General features: G+C 42.8%; 1 protein-coding gene across 4 annotated transcripts in view; it reads right to left on the reverse strand.

Moving 5' to 3' along the window:
* LOC310760567 (uncharacterized protein) overlaps window positions 1-18,767 on the reverse strand; it is a gene marked incomplete at its 5' end in the record, with an annotated part of 100,525 nt that overhangs the window by 78,159 nt on the left and 3,599 nt on the right. The gene's annotated exons all lie outside the window — the stretch shown is intronic.

Genomic DNA, 18,767 nt, shown 5'->3' on the forward strand with positions numbered 1-18,767 from the left:
ATCACTGCAACAAGAGCTGAGGGGAACCAGCCACCGTTGCATATTTAGAGACACTTTCTATAGGAGCCCTGGCTGTGTGAGTTCAAGCAGCCACAGCAATGAAGTGTCACAGCCCCGATGGCAAAGATTCAAGACAAAGGTAAACAGTAAAAAGGCAAACGCACACACTTAGGCACCTGTGCAAATTCAGCTAGCATGGTAAAGGTAAGATGACCCTAACCCCTTTCCTGTACCTCACTACAGTAACCTTAAAGCAAATGTTGAAGCAAAGTACCATATTGAAAAATAAGCAACATAAAAAAACTATCATGAAGCTAGAAATCAGCATGATAGGGGGGCTACCCAGTGTCTACCACTGCTGGTAAGACAGAAGTCATCTAATGCGTGTGTGCTTCATACAGTTAGCTTCTGGCTTCAATATTCTAATTTTAGAATTGTAGAGTTGGAAGGGACCCTGGGGGTTATCTAGTCCAGCCTCCTGCAATCCATGAATTCTGCCTACAGCTATCCCTGGGTGGGCTCAAACCACCAATGCACTGGCCCACTGCTCCACAGGAGAGAAGCAAGAGGCTGTTCACCTGGCAGAGGAGAATGATCCCTAAAACACCCATTTCTGATAACACACCTTGGGAGTTGGGGAGAAAACAGGATTTGCTGGAAGATTTTATAATGAGGATCATGAAGGGCTTGGGTTGCGGTCGGCATGTTGCCCACATGAAGCCTTTTGTGCCTGGTGCAAAGGTTGTGGACATTATGCAACTTGTAGTTTGGCAGATAGAAAGAGAGCTGGAGACGAGTCACTGACAACAATGCTATTTGGAAAATGTAGGCTCGGTTCAGATGTCACAATCAAACTGGGACCACGCTGCAGCACTATGGGCTCCCCCTCCCTGCATTAACCATAGTTTGCAGAGGAGTGTTATTGCTACAGACTATGGCTACCATAAGCTGGAAAGCAGAGGAGGCCATTGGTATCTATGCAGTGGGAGGAAATGAGAAGCCTCTGAGTCTGCAGCTTGGCCATGGTGGACTAGTGCTTGAAATTGCTAGACAAGATGCTGACCCTCAGAGCTTCTTCAGAAATGCTACCTCTTCTGTGGATAGAGCCAGCTAGTTAAGCAGAGCTGCAAGCTACCAAGGCATAGATGGAATATTATGTCAGGAGGAAAAAACTGGGTGGTGTTTTGTTTTGTTTTTAAAGCTCTGAGAAACATTTGAGGACAATTGGAGCCCCTGAAACAAGGGTTGGTTCCACTTGAACCACAGTGGAACCACGATGCTGTCGCTGAACATTAAAATGTCACTGAGATGGAAGAAGCCATGCTACTGAACTTCTGCCCCCCACCCCAGCTGCTGAAAATGTTATTGGGTTTAATCTCTGACCCCTGAAATTTCAGCAGCCATTGATTGCGCACTTTCAAGCCACAGCCATAAGAGCAAGAAACATGCTTTTGAACATGGAAACAGAGAGTTTTGGGCAGCTTGCATTCTGTATTGACTACCATATTCTACACTTTTTCTGCTTCCACAGAAGGGCTGCAATTCTCTTTATTAGCTCTGTTCATGTGGACTGTGCCAATATCTTCTGTAAAACACACACATACAAATATTACTTGTAGCCAGCAAACAAGAATGAGCATGTGGCGCATACAATGTATAGCACAATTCTCACTGTTAAGGTTTTTACTTTAGTCACACATTGTTTCAACAAGTTAAGCCACATGATACGCTTATGAGGAAGGAATATATCTTCCCCAAGGCTTATTTTGAGCCACAGCTCAAGCTCTGAATTTGTTTTCTTTCCCTGGGCCAAACCATAGAACATGATGTGAAGTAATAAGAATTTTTCTTTTTAAAAAAATATACTTCCTTTGAGCACCATGATGTGTTGGAACCTGTGCATGAAATCAAAACCAAGTTCAGTTAATCTTGGTTAATTACATTCCCCTCGCTGTGTGAGAGCTCACACGCCACTCGAGGTCATATATAAGACTAAATCAAAAGAGCAATAGCAAGAATGTAGGCTAGAATCACAGTATCGTAAAGTTGGAAGGGACCCCCAGTCTGCAATGCAGTGCAGACTGTGTTTTTGCTGATAGTTAGTTCTGACTTGAATGATGTGATTTACTGCCGGCTGGGACAAGTGGAAAACCACTTGGACCCTTGCATTCTAGGCTCAAGCCCTGAGAGGGAGTGATTGGTCCAAGATCATACCGTGAGCTTCACAGGCAAATGGTCTCCCTGGTCCTAGTCCAATTCTCTAACCACAACACAGCACTAACTTGAACACCACACTGGCTTTTATCCAGTTGCAAGGGGTGGGAATTATCATCTGTTGTGCCCCAGGCTACACACTACCTTCTTTTTAGCCAGTACCCCCACAGATCTCAGCTGTAAGCCTGCAGGTGCATTGCTCATTCAGGCAAACATCTCCAGCATTCGTTACCTCTCACTGAAGGAACATCGACCACTAATTCCTAAAGCAAACAATCAGCTTTACAAATAGCTTTACACCCACAGCCCCACTGAAACATGTAGCCACACAGCTGATTTTTCTGCAGGTGCCAGGGAGGGGGATGTTATTGCATTTTCCCCCGCGCGCACAGCCAACAGTTTCCAGATGTGTTCCACCTCGGCATCAAACTGGAAGCTGCCATTTGACTATGACCTAGATTGCCTCTGGAGCTGCCCAGCCAACTTCTCTCATGACGTTAAGGAAACTCCCTGCGACAAAATTTGGAAAGCTGACTTTTCTTTCTGATTCCCTTCCACACCCATCAAAATTACACGCAAGCAACTCTCAGCCGGTCTTGCAAGTCAGTAAACCCAGGAGTGCTGCAACCTCTGCTTCCTCTCCTGACAAAGTCCACCTACGGTAGAAGTAAGGGAAAGGTTTATCTCCACCAAGGATAAAAGATCAGTTGGCTGGATTTGTGGATTTCTCCTCGGTGTTTCTGCAGACTGGCCCATCATAATAATGCAGAGCTTGGTCTGTTAGGAGCCATGTTTCTCTTTGTTCTTGAGAAACAGACATGTTTCAAGAGTTGCCTGCACATGTGATGGGCATCTGGTGCTAGGAGTCCTAACTGTACCAGTCCAAAGCAGTTGTATGTCCACACAATGACTGTACGAGAAACGAAGCTAACAGAGGGACTAGTCAGGAAGCTGGCAGGCATGAGGTTGCCACTGTGCTTTTATTTATTTATAATTAAATTTATATGCCACCTTTCTTCCCAAGGGAGCCCAGAGCAGCAACTACATTGGCAGCAAATACATTGGAAGGTCAGGATGGGGCGGAGGCAGAATTTGATTCAGCTCACATGTAAAGGAAAATTCACCTAATTCATACTTTCTGAAACCATGCGCAAACTGAAATGCAACCGTTCTTCAAACGTCACGCATGTCTGAATTCTGCAAAGCAGTTCTCCAGCCAAGAAATGCGTACAACAATGCATATAACTAAAGTGTGCATAAAGATGCACATATTAGTGAAAAATAACAGACAAAATGCATTTTATTGGGGGAAATACAAATATTAAGGGAAATATGTGTTTGCTGGCAAAATCGCATATTAAAAATGTGTTTATTGGGAAAAATTTACACTAAAACAATGAATTTTCATGAGGATCTCTCTTTTTTTTAAATCACCAACAGATGTAGAGATGTTGTTTAGTCGTGTCCGACTCTTTGACCCCATGGACCAGAGCACGCCAGGCACTCCTGTCATCCACTGCCTCCCGCAGTTTGGTCAGACTCATGTTTGTAGCTTTGAGAACACTGTCCAACCATCTCGTCCTCTGCCGTCCCCTTCTCCTTGTGCCCTCCATCTTTCCCAGCATCAGGGTCTTTTCCAGGGAGTTTTCTCTTCTCATGAGGTGGCCAAAGTATTGGAGCCTCAGCTTCACGATCTGTCCTTCCAGTGAGCACTCAGGGCTGATTTCCTTAAGAATGGAGAGGTTTGATCTTCTTGAAGTCCATGGGACTCTCAAGAGTCTCCTCCAGCACCATAATTCAAAAGCATCAATTCAAATGTAGAGATGTGGAGAACTGAATTAAGATTGGGAAAACGAGAACCCGAGAAAAACCGAAACTGAGAGATTTGCCCATCCCTGTTGGCAGTAACTACTTTAACAGTGAGTCCTCACCTGCTTCCTGCTGTCAGCCACACACAGATGCGCAAGAAGCATAGTGGCTGCGTATAATCTGATACATAAGGCGAGGAATGCACATCGTGACCTCCTAAGCTGAACACAGCCCATCCATTCTGTGATGCCATCGGGGCAAGACTTTGGGAAGGAAGCCCATCATCCCACGCCGCCTACTGAGCAAGAAAGCCCTGTGGCTCTGCAGGGCCGACTTACTACACATGGAAGTGAGTGAAGTAACGCACTTTGCCACATAAAGAGCAAGTCTCCCAAATAAGACCATGAAGTCCAAATTCTAAATTGCACTGCTGTGCCTACCACAAGTTGTGAGTCAGCCAACTACTTTACAATCCCCATTTTTTTTGCAGCCCTGGGCAGATGGGCATCAGAAGCAAGGCTTAATTTTACTGGCTGACTGACAGGCCACAATAGTGTTGCGTTGCATGCAGCTTGCTGAGTCACAAGCTGCGAAAGGCTACCTAAGATGAAGAAGTCTTGTGTCCATTTGAAGTATTGATGAGCAAAAAAACAAAGAAAAAAACCCCCTTTAAACAACCTGGTTCCAATACTGCCAAGACTCTCTTGAGTATACTATTGGCCCAAAAATGGAAGCAAGAAGAATTGCCAACGATTGAAGAATGGAGAATGAAGTTAATGGACTATGAAGAATTAGACAAATTAACAGGAAGGATCTGAAACTGCCGGGACCAGAAATTTGATGAAGACTGGAGCAAATTTATGAACCATATGAAAAGTATTTGTGATGACCAGACGACGTTTGTAGGTTTACAAGAAGTTCTATGAGGAATATTGTTGGAAATATTGTAAAAATGGAGAAGGGGAGATGATATGTTAAGAAAGGTAAAGACAATATAAAATTAAGTAATGAATAAAAAGTGGTTAAAACGGAAGATCATCGGAGGTGCTGAGGGAAGTCCAATAAGAATGTATTTGTAACAATTTGTGTGGTACTGTTTATAATTTGCATTTTAAAATTAATAAAAATGTATTTTTTAAAAAAAGACTCTCTAGAGTAAATGCAAGGTCTGACAGCTGTTTTCATATCACATGTGACCAGCTTGCTCTATCCGCACTGCCAGTGAATATAATGATTGAGTCAGCATCTGAGCTGCATTCTGATTTGTGATAATGGCGCTGTGTCATCCTGTGATGTACCCGTCTACATTTAAGAGGTCAAACCTGTACAGCAGCCCTATATTGCATCTGGGGCAGAAACAAATCCAGACACGCCCTTAGCCGTCTAGCCCACCTTGAGCCCTTGGTACAATATGAGCACTGATTTATTTGCTTTTTAAAAAACAAAAACTAATTAATTTAATTAGCCTCTCTCTCTTTCAGGACTCAGGCACCTTAAATGGTTTTCACCAGAACCTCCACTGCCTGTGACTCAGCCTACCATCCCATATTGCCTCACCCACTTTTCATCCTAATAACAGCAGACTACAGCCAAGTAATGTCATCAGGACAGTGAACTCCCTTAGTGCAGCTGGAAACCGGAATGCCATCATCTGTAGTTGCTGTTTCGCCAGCTGCTTTGGCAGCCAGGGACATCAACAGAAGCCTCTCTGCTGTCATCTAGTGCTTTGCTGTGCAACTGCAAGTCATCCTGGTAGCTTGAACAGTATTTCTTATAAGATCACTAACAATAAGCGAGAGCAAAACAGTAGCTGCAATTTATTTGTTTTTGAATCGACCAGCCACTGCCCGGAGCACCTTTATAAGAAATTCCATCAGTTTTATAAATCAATTTTAAAAAAAAAGATGCTCAGGCAGCAGATTCTTTCTTGGAAGAGGCATTTGCTCATCTCTCTTCTGAGATCACAGCGTCATCGTTCATCATCACCTGTGGGTGGCAAATGTCACCTTACAGAGGCATTTGGCTAATTCTTCCTTTGAAATCCAGGGCAGAATGTGAAAGCATTGATTCCTTTCTTGGTGCTAATGGAAGCACTCCTCGTGGAGCAACCATAGCAGGTGTAATGGGGGCGATTTGGATTGGGGCAATGGAGGAATCAAAGGCTCAAAGTCTTCACACACACATCATAGACTCCATACAGCCCTCGGCCCCTATGGTTGCTCCTGACAGTATATTGTCTGAAATCTGACCCTTGTTTCTAATGGTTTTAAAACAAAGAATCTCCCTCCTTCAGAGCTATTATTTTCATAGTTTGCCAATTTATTGGAGTGCAGAACAATGAATTTGGACTGGGGACAGGCAGAGGGTGCTGAGCTGAGGGGTGGGGGCTCCTCAACAATGACTTAGAACGGAAGGAGAGAGCTGGGAGGGCGTTGAATGTTGGGCATCACACAGGGCACCACTGAAATTTGAAAGCCCAAAGTCCACCACCGGGGCAGGTGGCTGGATTGGGCAGAGTTGTCCCTGCTCCCAGTTCTCTTGGTTAAGTTGGCCTCACTCTGGCTACACTTGGTTGGTGTGGCACTCTCCAGCATGTAGGCAAATGGGATATTTGCCAGTGGTAGCCAGTGGAAGACCTCAAAAAAGGGCATTCTGAAGGTGGCACCGATTCTGTGAGATCCTGAGCTATTCTAACTACTGTTGTGTAATGGTGGCAGGCCTAGTAACTAGAGCAGCTCCATATTGCACTCTTGATCTAATAACTGCCCAGTCTTGCATGCAGTATTAAGTATTAGTATTAAGTCCTGGGACAAGTTTCTAGGGAAGAGTGTATAGGACTGCAGCCTCAGATTCATATGCTTATTTCAGTAAGGTGTTTTTTAATTGGATGATATCCCACACTATATATTTGTTTGCATAGTGGACTGATCATACAAGTTTTAAAAACAAGCCACTTGATCCCCCCCCACACACAAAAGAAGAAACAACAGGAAGGAGAAATGTACCAATCCAGTTTGTTCACAAAGTTGATTCAAATGCAGCTTTGACCAATAGCTTTTTCCACAGAGAAGCACTAGCTTCCAAGAATGTGGGTGAAGTCCTGCATTCTGTTACAGAGGGGGAAAAGTGAAAATCAACAAAATTGTTAATTTAAATAAAAAGCCAGTGTCCTTAATACATGTTCTCTGCAAAGAAATGGGTTCTGAACACAAAACTCTATTTTCCCCCATAGAAATGAGGTGATCATCATGAGGACAATTACTCACAAGGCTGTGTCTTTATTTCACAATAGCTCAGTCCCTGTGCAGAGGAAACCCACCCATACCTCCCTAAATATTGCAAAAATAAAGGAAGGAAGGAAGGAAGGAAGGAAGGAAGGAAGGAAGGAAGGAAGGAAGGAAGGAAAAGTGAGAGAAGAGTCAGAAGATGAGGGCAAGTTGAATCATTTTTGGATGCCACATAGATGCTGTTTGGTAGAAACAAAATGCAAATATAATAGTGGTGCTGTCTTGCCCACTTGCTCAGCATCAAATACAGGCTTTTCTGAAGAGGAAAAACCTATTTGATGCGAAGCAAAGAGAAGGCACAGCTACTAGAAGGGACAATACAATGAAATATGGGTTCACTATTTTTTTTGGGGGGGGAATAGCATGCCAGTGCCTCAGCGTGTGAAATGTGGCAAGACATTAGCAATTCCTTATCTAAAGCCCACTGAGGTGAACTTTTAAGGGAAACTGATAATTTAACCACTCGGGGGACTATTCAATAAATATTTTTGATCATTACATAAAAACTAAGCTAAATGTTCATTTGGCTCATGCTGATGCCAGATGCATCAGGGTGTTAAAAAGCTCCTTTAGCTTTTTAATAATTGCATAAAAAGAGGAGATTTCAGCAGGAATGGATTGATCTCACAACGCAGTATTTTTTCCCCATAGAACAAATGCCCAAATCCCTCACTTGCATCTCCTCAGCCTAGCTTTGCATCACCAGTGCACTGTACACTCATTAACTCTCAGTTACTAATGACACCCATGACAATTAGCTAAGCAGTGGTGTCCAGTCATGCATACAGCCACCCTGTGCAAGATGACAATGCTACCCAGGATTGTCGCCATTGCTCCAGACAAGATGTGTGATCAACTGTCCTTCCACACCCTCCCTTTTCTTTAAAGAAAGGGTCACAGGGTTCTCCCAGACAGGGGTTTATTCTACAAGGGGGGGGGGACCCCAAACCAAACAAAAAATGATACCCTCCTCAAAAAAATGGTGCAGTCCTCCATTTTGCTCAATGTGAGACCTGATTACTGACTGGATCAGACTGGGAATGTTAGCTATTGCACACTTGTGCACATCCTGATATTTATTATTATTAAATAAAAAAGATGTGCACACATAGAGACACAGAAAACCTATATGCTTGGGAATGGGCAAAGCTAGTGGAGAACAAGGAGTGACAAGGAAAACACTCCACAGTGCAGATCCCTTCTGTCAAGATCTGCCCAGAGGTATGGAGGTCAGGTGGAGGAGTTGCAATGGCTATCCAGGGCTAATAAACAAAAACAAAAGAACAACCAGGATGATGTGGAAGAACTATCATTGCAAACCAATACACACAACAATTAGATCTGATTAACTGGTTTGTAGTAGAAGAGCTCCTTCTGCAAGCAACCTCAGGTAGCCAGGCTGGGGAAGACTGGGCACAGCGGAGGATGGTGTCTTTAAGAAATGTGGCTTATTGTACACATATTTACACCTGGGTCTGCTTTGGAGAGAGTTCAGGGCATTGCATCTCAAGAGGGGCTTGTTCTCCACCGCAGCGCAACACTTGAGCCCAAGGCATCCTCAACGCTATCTCCATGCCTCTGTCCCAGCCTGCCAAGATAGTTCTGCCTTCACCTGCATGGAGTTCTGCCCACATCCTTTCTCCTTCCCAAGAACCCTTGCTCCAAGGAGCTCCTCCCCACTGTCTGCTCACACACACACCCCTTATCCAGACCTCTTGTTTTTCAAAAGGACATTTCTCCTGTGTGGTATCACGCCTCCTGTAACCTCTCAAACTTTGCTATTTCTTCTGCTAACTAACACACAGCTGGAGGAAGGACAGCACCTGCCTGGTCAATTGTCCTTTAATGGTCCGGCATTCCTGCACTGCAGGGCGTTAGATTAGATGACCCTCAAGGTCCCTTCCAACTCTACAATTTTATGATTCCATGGCATTTAGTTCTCCTTAATGGCATCACTATCAGTGATCTCCTGAACAGAAGAACTGGTTCAGCCTCTATTTCAAATCTGACATCTGGCATCTTCCCTTTAATACTCCAAATATTATTCAAATTCTACCGTTTATTAATTTCTAACATTCACTAGTTCTAGGAGTGATGAGTGCCCTTGCACATCCAAACTTGGTCACCCCAGATCTGTAACGATAAGAAGCTGCCTCACACATTACTGAGTCAGGCCATTGGTTGATCTAGCTCAACTATGCTGACACACTTGGAGTGAATGAACCCAATGAACTTAAAGGAACAAGAAGCTGAGAACCTGATAAAAATAAAATGTTTTGTTGATGCTGATTAATAGCAGTTCTCCAGGATAGGGGTCTCTCTCAGCCCTACCTAGAGGGCTGGGATCAAACCTGGGACCTTCTGCATGCAAAGAAGATGCTCTCCCACTAAACTAGTGTCCTTCAAGGAGACTGCTGGAGAAGGTGGTAGAAAGGACGGAGAGAAATCCTTTGGCAATGAAGCAATATCCCAGGTTACCAGGCCCATACCTCAATTGGTTCCCCACCTTATGAGAAGAGAAGACTCCCTGGAAAAGACCCTGATGTTGGGAAAGATGGAGGGCACAAGGAGAAGGGGACGACAGAGGACAAGATGGTTGGACAGTGTTCTCGAAGCTACAAACATGAGTCTGACCAAACTGCAGGAGGCAGTGGAAGACAGGAGTGCCTGGCGTGCTCTGGTCCATGGGGTCACGAAGAGTCGGACACGACTAAACGACTAAACAACAACAACATGACGCTATAAGCAGTTCAAGGAAAGGATCTACCCAACAAGACTGTGGAAAATTAAAGTGGATGCTTTGGGCAGATATACTTTTAGAGATGCCAGTGAATCAGACTACTGCAATCCAAGCATTTCACTATGGCATTCTCAGCAGCACAAAAGCTCCATCCAACTTAACTCCACAGCTTTTGGGGAATGCTGAAGACGCACCTCCTTACCCTGGTTTTTGACACCTAAGATGCACATTACTAGGACCCACCCTATTTTTGTGATTGTAAGTTTGCTTTAAACTGTTTTTAATGTTGCATTTTAAATTGATGTAACCCGCCCTGGGACCTTAGGCTGAAGGGTGGGTAGTAAATTAAACTAACCCTCGTCATCATCCTGGGCACAGATCTGGACTGGCACAAGCTCTTTGGCAACAGTGCTTCTCTTTCAGATGCTATGTATTACAGAGAGCTTTAGCAATTCTATGAAGGAATGAACTCCTCCTGCCCTCTCTTGCATCATCCTATAAATCTGGGGGTTTTTTGCCCCACTGAAGACACAGTCATGCACCAGAGGCTTCCTGTAACTATCAGACATCAACACATCAGGTGGGGCTTTTTCCAGTTCCCAGGAAGCAGAATTGCACTCCAGTGTCAGTAATGCAAGACCATGTAGCTAGACAATCGACAGGAGTTGGTTTTCCAGCGAAGTCAAAGAGACATGTTGCAAACTCTGAAGAACTTGTTACACCATGGAAGGCATTTAATTATCTGACCTCCGGAATGCGTGTTTACTTAACAGCCCAATCCGTTGTGAAGACTAGACTTCGCCTTAATAACAGGTGATTTCCTGCTGACTTTAATGTGGGCTTCAGTTTCAACAAGGGTTTGCCAAAGACTGAGTGTACAAGTTGCTGAGATATAGATCTCTTCCAAGGAATAACTTTGGTTAGCCAGCTGGCGCCCCAGAGCTCCATTCACTCCCCAGATTCTTGTTATTTGCCCTTTACGTAACAGTTTATCCCAGCAATCCCATCTATTATGCATTTTCTCTGCAAAACTAGGACAACCACAATAGGCTCTTTAATTCTTCCCCCATGTGAATGGCAATGGAAGCTCTACTTGAGCAGCCGAGATGCACCAAGCAGGCTTTGGTTGCTATTCAAAAAAGGAGAGGGGGTTGAAAATCCCTTGACCTGTGTCTTGGCTTATGCAGGTGTGAACTGTGGTTGCTGGCCTTTGCCCATTCCTCAGTCCAAAGTATGGTTTAAATGAATTACCAACCAGAAATAACACATGCATATACCTGCATGGTCCACTACTACAGTGGTACCTCAGGTTACATACGCTTCAGGTTACATACGCTTCAGGTTAAAGACTCCGCTAACCCAGAAAGAGTGCTTCAGGTTAAGAACTTTGCTTCAGGATGAGAACAGAAATCGTGCTCCAGCAACACGGCAGCAGCAGGAGGCCCCATTAGCTAAAGTGGTGCTTCAGGTTAAGAACAGTTTCAGGTTAAGAACGGACCTCCGGAACTAATTAAGTACTTAACCCGAGGTACCACTGTATGTATATATATATATATATATATATATATATGTGTGTGTGTGTATATGTGTGTGTGTGTGTGTGTGTGTGTGTGTGTGTGTGTGTGTGTGTGTTTTCAGTAGGTGCCAGAAGTTCATCAGGGAGGGAGCTAAACTGACCTTTGCTGGAAGTTCCTTTAAATTGTTTAGCCTGCCGTGCTAAACACATGGCTCTTGGTGGATATGAACCATGCCGTACATCTAAACTATGGGGGACAACTAACAGTCACTTCCCCCCAAACCTCTGCTGTTAGGCAGGGATATGAGGGATTAGAAAGTCCTTGAAGTATCCTGGACCCCAATTATTATGTGCTGTTTAAATTAATGAAGGAACCTTGCACCTCACGTGTTGCATATTCAGTGTTGTTGCTTAGTAAGCTTAAAGGCTGCCATTTTCCACCTAGCATATGCGCAACATGACCCAAGTCTTGACCTTTCCAATAAATAAAACATGGAGATAATGAATAAATGCTGCTATTGCATTTAAGGGCCAAGCACTGGCATCAAATGCTGATCTTGGGTCAAAAGTTGCCACATCTCTGGGCTCTGACCCAGGCTTCACTGGGCTTGACCAGTTTTGCAATACAAATATCATCCACTGTGGCTGTGACTCACTAGTCCTTTATTCAGCACCAGTCAGTAATTAAGGTCTTTCAGAGACTTTAAAAACACACAAACAGGTAAAATGTTTATGTAGCATCCCTTGCCCTTCATAAAATGCTGCAGGACATTGCAAAATTAAGTGCTAGAAAATGAACAGCAATTATGAACCATCAAATGCAACTTTTAATTCTGGTTTTTTTGTCAACACAAAGAGAAGAGGCAGAAAAGAGGTCTACATCTCTACAGAAAGTTCACACTAGGTCCATACATTGTTACAGAAAAATAAAAAACACATAACTTCTTTTTAGTTAATTCCTTCGCAAGATGAGAATTGCTTGGCTTTTAGTTGAATAAACTAACTTATTTTTACTTCTCCAATTTGCATATGGTGGTTAAACTAGTGGCTTTTCTTAAATTGTAGAGGTCTCAATTACTTTTTTTTTTAGCATGTCACCCCATCAAATTAAAGATACACTTTTCACCAATAAATGCAAAATACATAGAGCAATAGCCAGTGTTAGTCATACACATTCTTGTTTTTCTATCTGTTGTCTAATCCGCACCTGTCCTTCAGCCACCTTGTTTCTAGGCTAACAGCATTCCTTGGGTTGCAAACATTATGATAACAAAGAGACTTGGGGCATCTTAAAGACCGGAGGTGGCATACAAGGAAGTTCGCCCATTTGTGCAATGGGTGCCTGGCTCCTCTTCTGTCACCTCCATCCACCCCATGCACCCACAAAATCTCCGCTGGAGGGTTCCCCCAACCCTCCAGAGAAGATTTGGGGAAATATGCAGGGTTCTGCTTGGAGGAGGTGAGGAACACAAAGCCTTATTGCACAAGAAGACACCTGCTTGCACTATATCAGAAGCTCACTGTAACATATTTATTATGACATTCATTAACTTCGCTCCATCAGATGCATGAAGTGTTATCCTGAGTTGGGTGAGTAGGGAATTGCGAGGTCAGAAGGAAAGGAAATGCAGAAAAGGACAGGTGATTATCATTACATTATCAGCAGGTGACATTCATAAAAATCACCTGTTATGCTGGTAACACAGAGGTTTTTTTCCACTTTTTAAAGTTTTTATTTATACTTTTCAAGTTTATACATTTCATTAGTTTTACAATCAATTTACCATTTCAAAATTTGACTTCCTTCCCCCTCTTTCTGCGGTTCTTTAATTTTTAAAAAATATCTTCTGCATATCCATATCCAAATTCATTTCACTTGCTCATTTGATTATCTACTGTAAATATATACTCTTGTGAAACTGCAGGTTATTACAATAATCCTGATAATGTTTTTATCTGTTTACCATTTATCTGTAAATATTCAATAAACCATTTCCATTCTTTTATTAATTTTTTTTTGTTATCTTGATTTCTTATACTTCCTGTAAATTTTGCCATTTCTGCAAATTCCATGAGTTTTTGTATCCATTCTTCCTTTACTGGGACTTCTGCTTCTTTCCACATTTGGACAAGTAGCATTCTTGCTGCTGTAGTAGCATGCATAAATACATTTCTATACGATTTAGGTAGTTCAGTCCCTATAATAAATTTCTATATGATTTAGGTAGTTCAGTCCCTATAATTCCCAAAAGAAACTTTTGGAAGATATATTTTGGGAGATAACACAGAGATCTTGGCACCACAGGGGACAGCACTGAACCTCTATTTCAACAGTTTAACTTTGCAGCTTTGTCTGGGTAACAGAAATGCTTGTGAACATTTTGTGGTGTTATTCCAGCGCAGCCAGTTGGTTGCAGGGTAAGTACAGCCATATTGCTGAATACTAATTATGCACTTAGAAGCACATATAGTAGCCGACATAATGTGTAGTTTGGTTCAAAGGGGGTGGGGGTGGAAATCTACTCAAAAACACATTCCAGAGTACAATGCTGTCACTGCTCAATACAGTGGTACCTCGGGTTAAGTACTTAATTCGTTCCGGAGGTCCGTTCTTAACCTGAAACTGTTCTTAACCTGAAGACCACTTTAGCTAATGGGGCCTCCTGCTGCCGCCGCACCGCCAGAGCACAATTTCTGTTCTCATCCTGAAACAAAGTTCTTAACCTGAAGCACTATTTCTGGGTTAGCGGAGTCTGTAACCTGAAGCGTATGTAACCCGAGGTACCACTGTAATCCTAGAGGTGATGCAAGTCAAGGAAGGATGCTAACTGAGCACAGAGAAAATACTGTACCATGACATGGTAACCCATTTTGCCTGACCAACCCACGTTTGGGAAACAGTCACATTAATTAGTATGGTGAAACAAACACAAAGGGTTTGCACCATGTCTCTCACGTAGTCACCCATTCACTGGCAAGGCTGAGTTCTCCCTTTCTCTTTGCATTGTCAGAGTCTCTATTAAGGTTTGTCAAGTATGGCTAATCCAATGTGTAAGAGCGACTTCTCTGCGAAAAGCAGTGGGGACAGGGGGCAGCCTTGATGAGTGTCCCTATTGAGGTGGATCATAGAATCATAGAACTGTAGAGTTGGAAGGGACCCTGAGGATCTTAAAGTTCAACCCCCTGGGATTTGTTCTTTTAGATCTAAATGTGCCAACTTGATTTGGAGCCTCAAATTCCTTGAATCATTACCATTCCTGGTGTGTGAAATTTCTGCAGTTCCAAAGCCTATGGTTGTGCCTCAAAGCCACACCATCACCCTGGTCATGCTCAGTGACATAAAATTATGCCACCATTTAGCTTTGCAGCTAGCTCCCACTCACCCCCAGCAAGCCTCCCTTCTAATTTCCTAAAACACATGCTCAGAAGCTGACACACATGGTGGCACTTAAACAGGAGAAACTTGTGATTCTGTGAATATTGAACGTTACTTTTTATACTTAATCTGTGATGCAAAAGGGACATGTCCCCATTTTTAATCTGCAATCAAATATTAGGTTTGGAGGGGAGGCGAGAAGCAGAGTACCAGGAAGGTTGGGGACATAATTGCTCCACTTACCACCTTTCATTGCTAAGTAATGTTTTCCTGGAAGCCTGCCAATCCTGGAAAGTAAAGAGAATGAAAAGCAACTTGGGGCTGTCTTTCCCACACCTTGGTCCGACTGGATAAGGACAACATTTGGGGCATGAAGAGTCCACATGAACCCAGGTTTAACACTTGATCCCTTATAATCAGCCTGAAGACCCTTTTCTCAGTACAGTGGTACCTTGCTTTAAGAACAGCTTAGTTTATGAACAACTTGGAATAAGAACGCTGCAAACCTGGAAGTAGGTGTTTTGGTTTGTGAACTTTGCCTTGGAAGCAGGACATGTTTCCCTTCCTGCTGAGTGTGTTCCATTTGTAAATTGAGTCCTCAGCTGCCAATTAGAGGCTTCCTGTTGAGTCTGTCGGCTGTTGAGTCCCAAGCACCCATGCAACACAGAGGTGGCATTTGGAGCTTTTGTTTTTGCTATTTTTTGTGTTTTTGTTTGTGTGGCTTTTTCATTTTTTTGACTATGACTTGTGATGTGGCTTGTGACTTGTTTTTGTGACTGTGTGGAACTCAGTTCAGCTACTGGTTGATTGTGTGACTGCAGAAATAGATAAAAGCCCCCACATCCAAACAATGACTATCATCAGTGCACATGAGAAAAAAATTAATTTTAATTTTTATCATCTACAATACTGTCTTACTTATTTTATAGTACAGTACTTTGATTATTGCCTTCATTTTATGGATCAGTGGTCTTGTTAGATAGAAAAATTCATGTTAAATTGCTGTTTTAATGATTGTTTTTCATCATCTGGAACAGATCAATCCATTTTCCATTACTTTCTATAGAAAGCACGCCTTGGTTTAAGAACACTTTGGTTTAAGAATGGACTTTCCCAACGGATTAAGTTCGTAAACTGAGGTACCACTGTATAAAGAACATTTCTTGGCATCACTAGCCAGTGGCCCCTCAATCACATGCTACACCAGATGATCATAGAGCTTTCAGCTAGGACTGATGCATGCAGGGATGCTATTGAAGCAGCTGGTTCCTCTGCATGGAGCCCATAAACACAGTACCTGTGATCTGTGTGATTACAACAGTTCAAGAAAACCCTACCGGTTCAATTCAGAAGAACCAATTAATTCAACTTGACCTCTGCATGAGTACCTCCCAACTTGGAGTTCAACAGCATCCCTGTATGCTCCCACACCATAGAATTGTAGAGTTGGAAGGGACCACATGGGTCATCTGGTCCAATCCCCTGCAATGCAGGAATCTTTTTGCTCAACGTACATCCTGAACCCATGAACCTTAGATTAAGAGTCTCATGCTCTACTGACTGAGCTCTGGAAAGCTATTCTATTACTGGCTTTATTCGACAGTATATTTGCATAATATAGCAATGTAGGTGCGCTAAATGCAGAGAATATTGGTTCACAGACACATTTCAAAAACATGTCAGCGCACGTATTATTATTTGAGGGAAATCACAGTATGTATCCATCTGCACTTAAGCGCCTTGATGAATCAGAACCACAATCCCATAGAAGGAATGCGCAATAATGCCACAATTATGCAAGAGAAGAAAATATGTCATCAGGTACAAGGAAGAATGATGACTTGTAAATGAAAGTAAAGTATACTACTGAAAAACTTGACGCACTGCAAATAGAATTTCTTAATCACAAAACATTTTAAGTAGAGAAAGGCTCATCTCATGTTCTGTTGAGTTGAAAATGGAGATGTTTTCCCTCAAACCTTGTTTTCCCCAATTATTATAAGTAGCCTTACAATTACAAAATCAATTTTATATTATCTTATTTGCAAATACTCAAGTTTTATGTTAATCACTTAAGAAGGCTACATGACAGACCCTCCTTAGGTTAGCCACATGGGACTTGTGGAATTACAAACACACTTACAAATTGAACTTCAAGATTCTATTTCTCTGTTGCCTGATAATTTAAAAAGCAAAAACAATGCTGCTCATAAAAGGTAAAGGGACCCCTGACCGTTAGGTCCAGTCGTGACCGATTCTGGGGTTGCGGCGCTCATCTCGCTTTATTGGCCAAGGGAGCCGGTGTACAGCTTCTGGGTCTTGTGGCCAGCATGACTAAGCCGCTTCTGGCAAACCAGAGCAGCACACGGAAACGCTGTTTACCTTCCTGCCAGAGCGGTACCTATTTATCTACTTGCACTTTGACATGCTTTCAAACTGCTAGGTTGGCAGGAACAGGGACCAAGCAACGGGAGCGTTACAGGGATTCGAACCGCTGACCTTCTGATTGGCAAGTCCTAGGCTCTGTGGTTTAACCCACAGCACCACCCGCGTCCCAACTGCTGCTCATATCTGCAGGCAAATATGATGAATAAATAGTTGGAATAACTAAGTTATGGGAATTGCCCTGAAGACCCTTTTTGGATTCATAATGTCAATATTCAGAATCTGCAGTCTCTTCCTGCTGGCATGCATTGCTCGATTACTTACCCCTCAAAAGGTTGCCTACATTGCAGGCACAAAGCACAACTTGCAAGTCTCACTGCACCCTTTGGTTACTAGTGGGGTTTTATTGTGAGACTTAAAAACATGCATGCCCATTATTAATAAAAATGGTTTCAATAAAAGTAAGGACCTGTTTTTGCTGTTGCTCAAGCAAGGAAGAGAAGGAGCCACCCCACCCTTGGCCCTCTGGGTCTTCCATGTCTCAGGTCAGCTCTGCAGGAAAAATATTTCGTTTTGGCTTCTTTACCCTCTTATTGTGGTTGTTTTGTTAGCTTTCTGCCCCTTTACTTCTTCCTTGTCCTTATTTGTTTGTCTCATCATTCCCCCACCTTCCTTCACTGAAATAAATCATCATCATTATCACTATCATCATCTATGGGTGCACACCCATGCCCATGAATTTTATAGTTTCATACATGAATATGACTTTCATTTATGGATTTGGTAACTTGGGAAGCAGCGCTCAGAGGGGATGCATTTAAAAATGCAAATGCCCAATAGTTAAGCCTCATTATCATGTCTGCATTAGTTGCCTTTGTTTGTTTACTCTGAAAGCATACCACAACAGGAAGGTGGCACCCGGTCAATGGGGGATCAAAAATTAGTAGAATGAAAAGGCACAAAATTGGATTTAATCTAACTATACCCTACACTAGGAGCAAATGAGCCAGAAAAGTTGACTAATTCTTACAAAGGCACTTTGACCCTTTCATCCACCAATAAATAATGAAATTCCATTTTTTTTATCCTCTTGCTCTAAAGCTGCATAGCACTGAAATGCATACTGTATTTACTTTTACTATTTTAAAATTAAGTTGCAGTGTTCTTGCTGTAAACACTGGTGGTAGATGGGGAATGAACTCGAGTCTTACCAAACAGTGTAGTTTATCATGCTAAAGCACATCAATGGGCCATAGTGGTAGTGGTAATGTTCCATTTTTTCCTGACAAGGGTACATCCTAGAGGGCTTCTTTGCCAGTGAATAATAACAGAAAAGATCCTTAAGGCAATTTCTTCTCAGACAGGAGCCCCTTCTTCCACAGGACTTGCTAGGAATCTTTCATTTTTGAGATAAGATTGGAGGTCTCACTTCAGGCAAGC

Source organism: Podarcis filfolensis, assembly GCF_964270895.1.
Source record: "Podarcis filfolensis genome assembly, chromosome: 4".
Lineage (NCBI taxonomy): Eukaryota > Metazoa > Chordata > Lepidosauria > Squamata > Lacertidae > Podarcis > Podarcis filfolensis.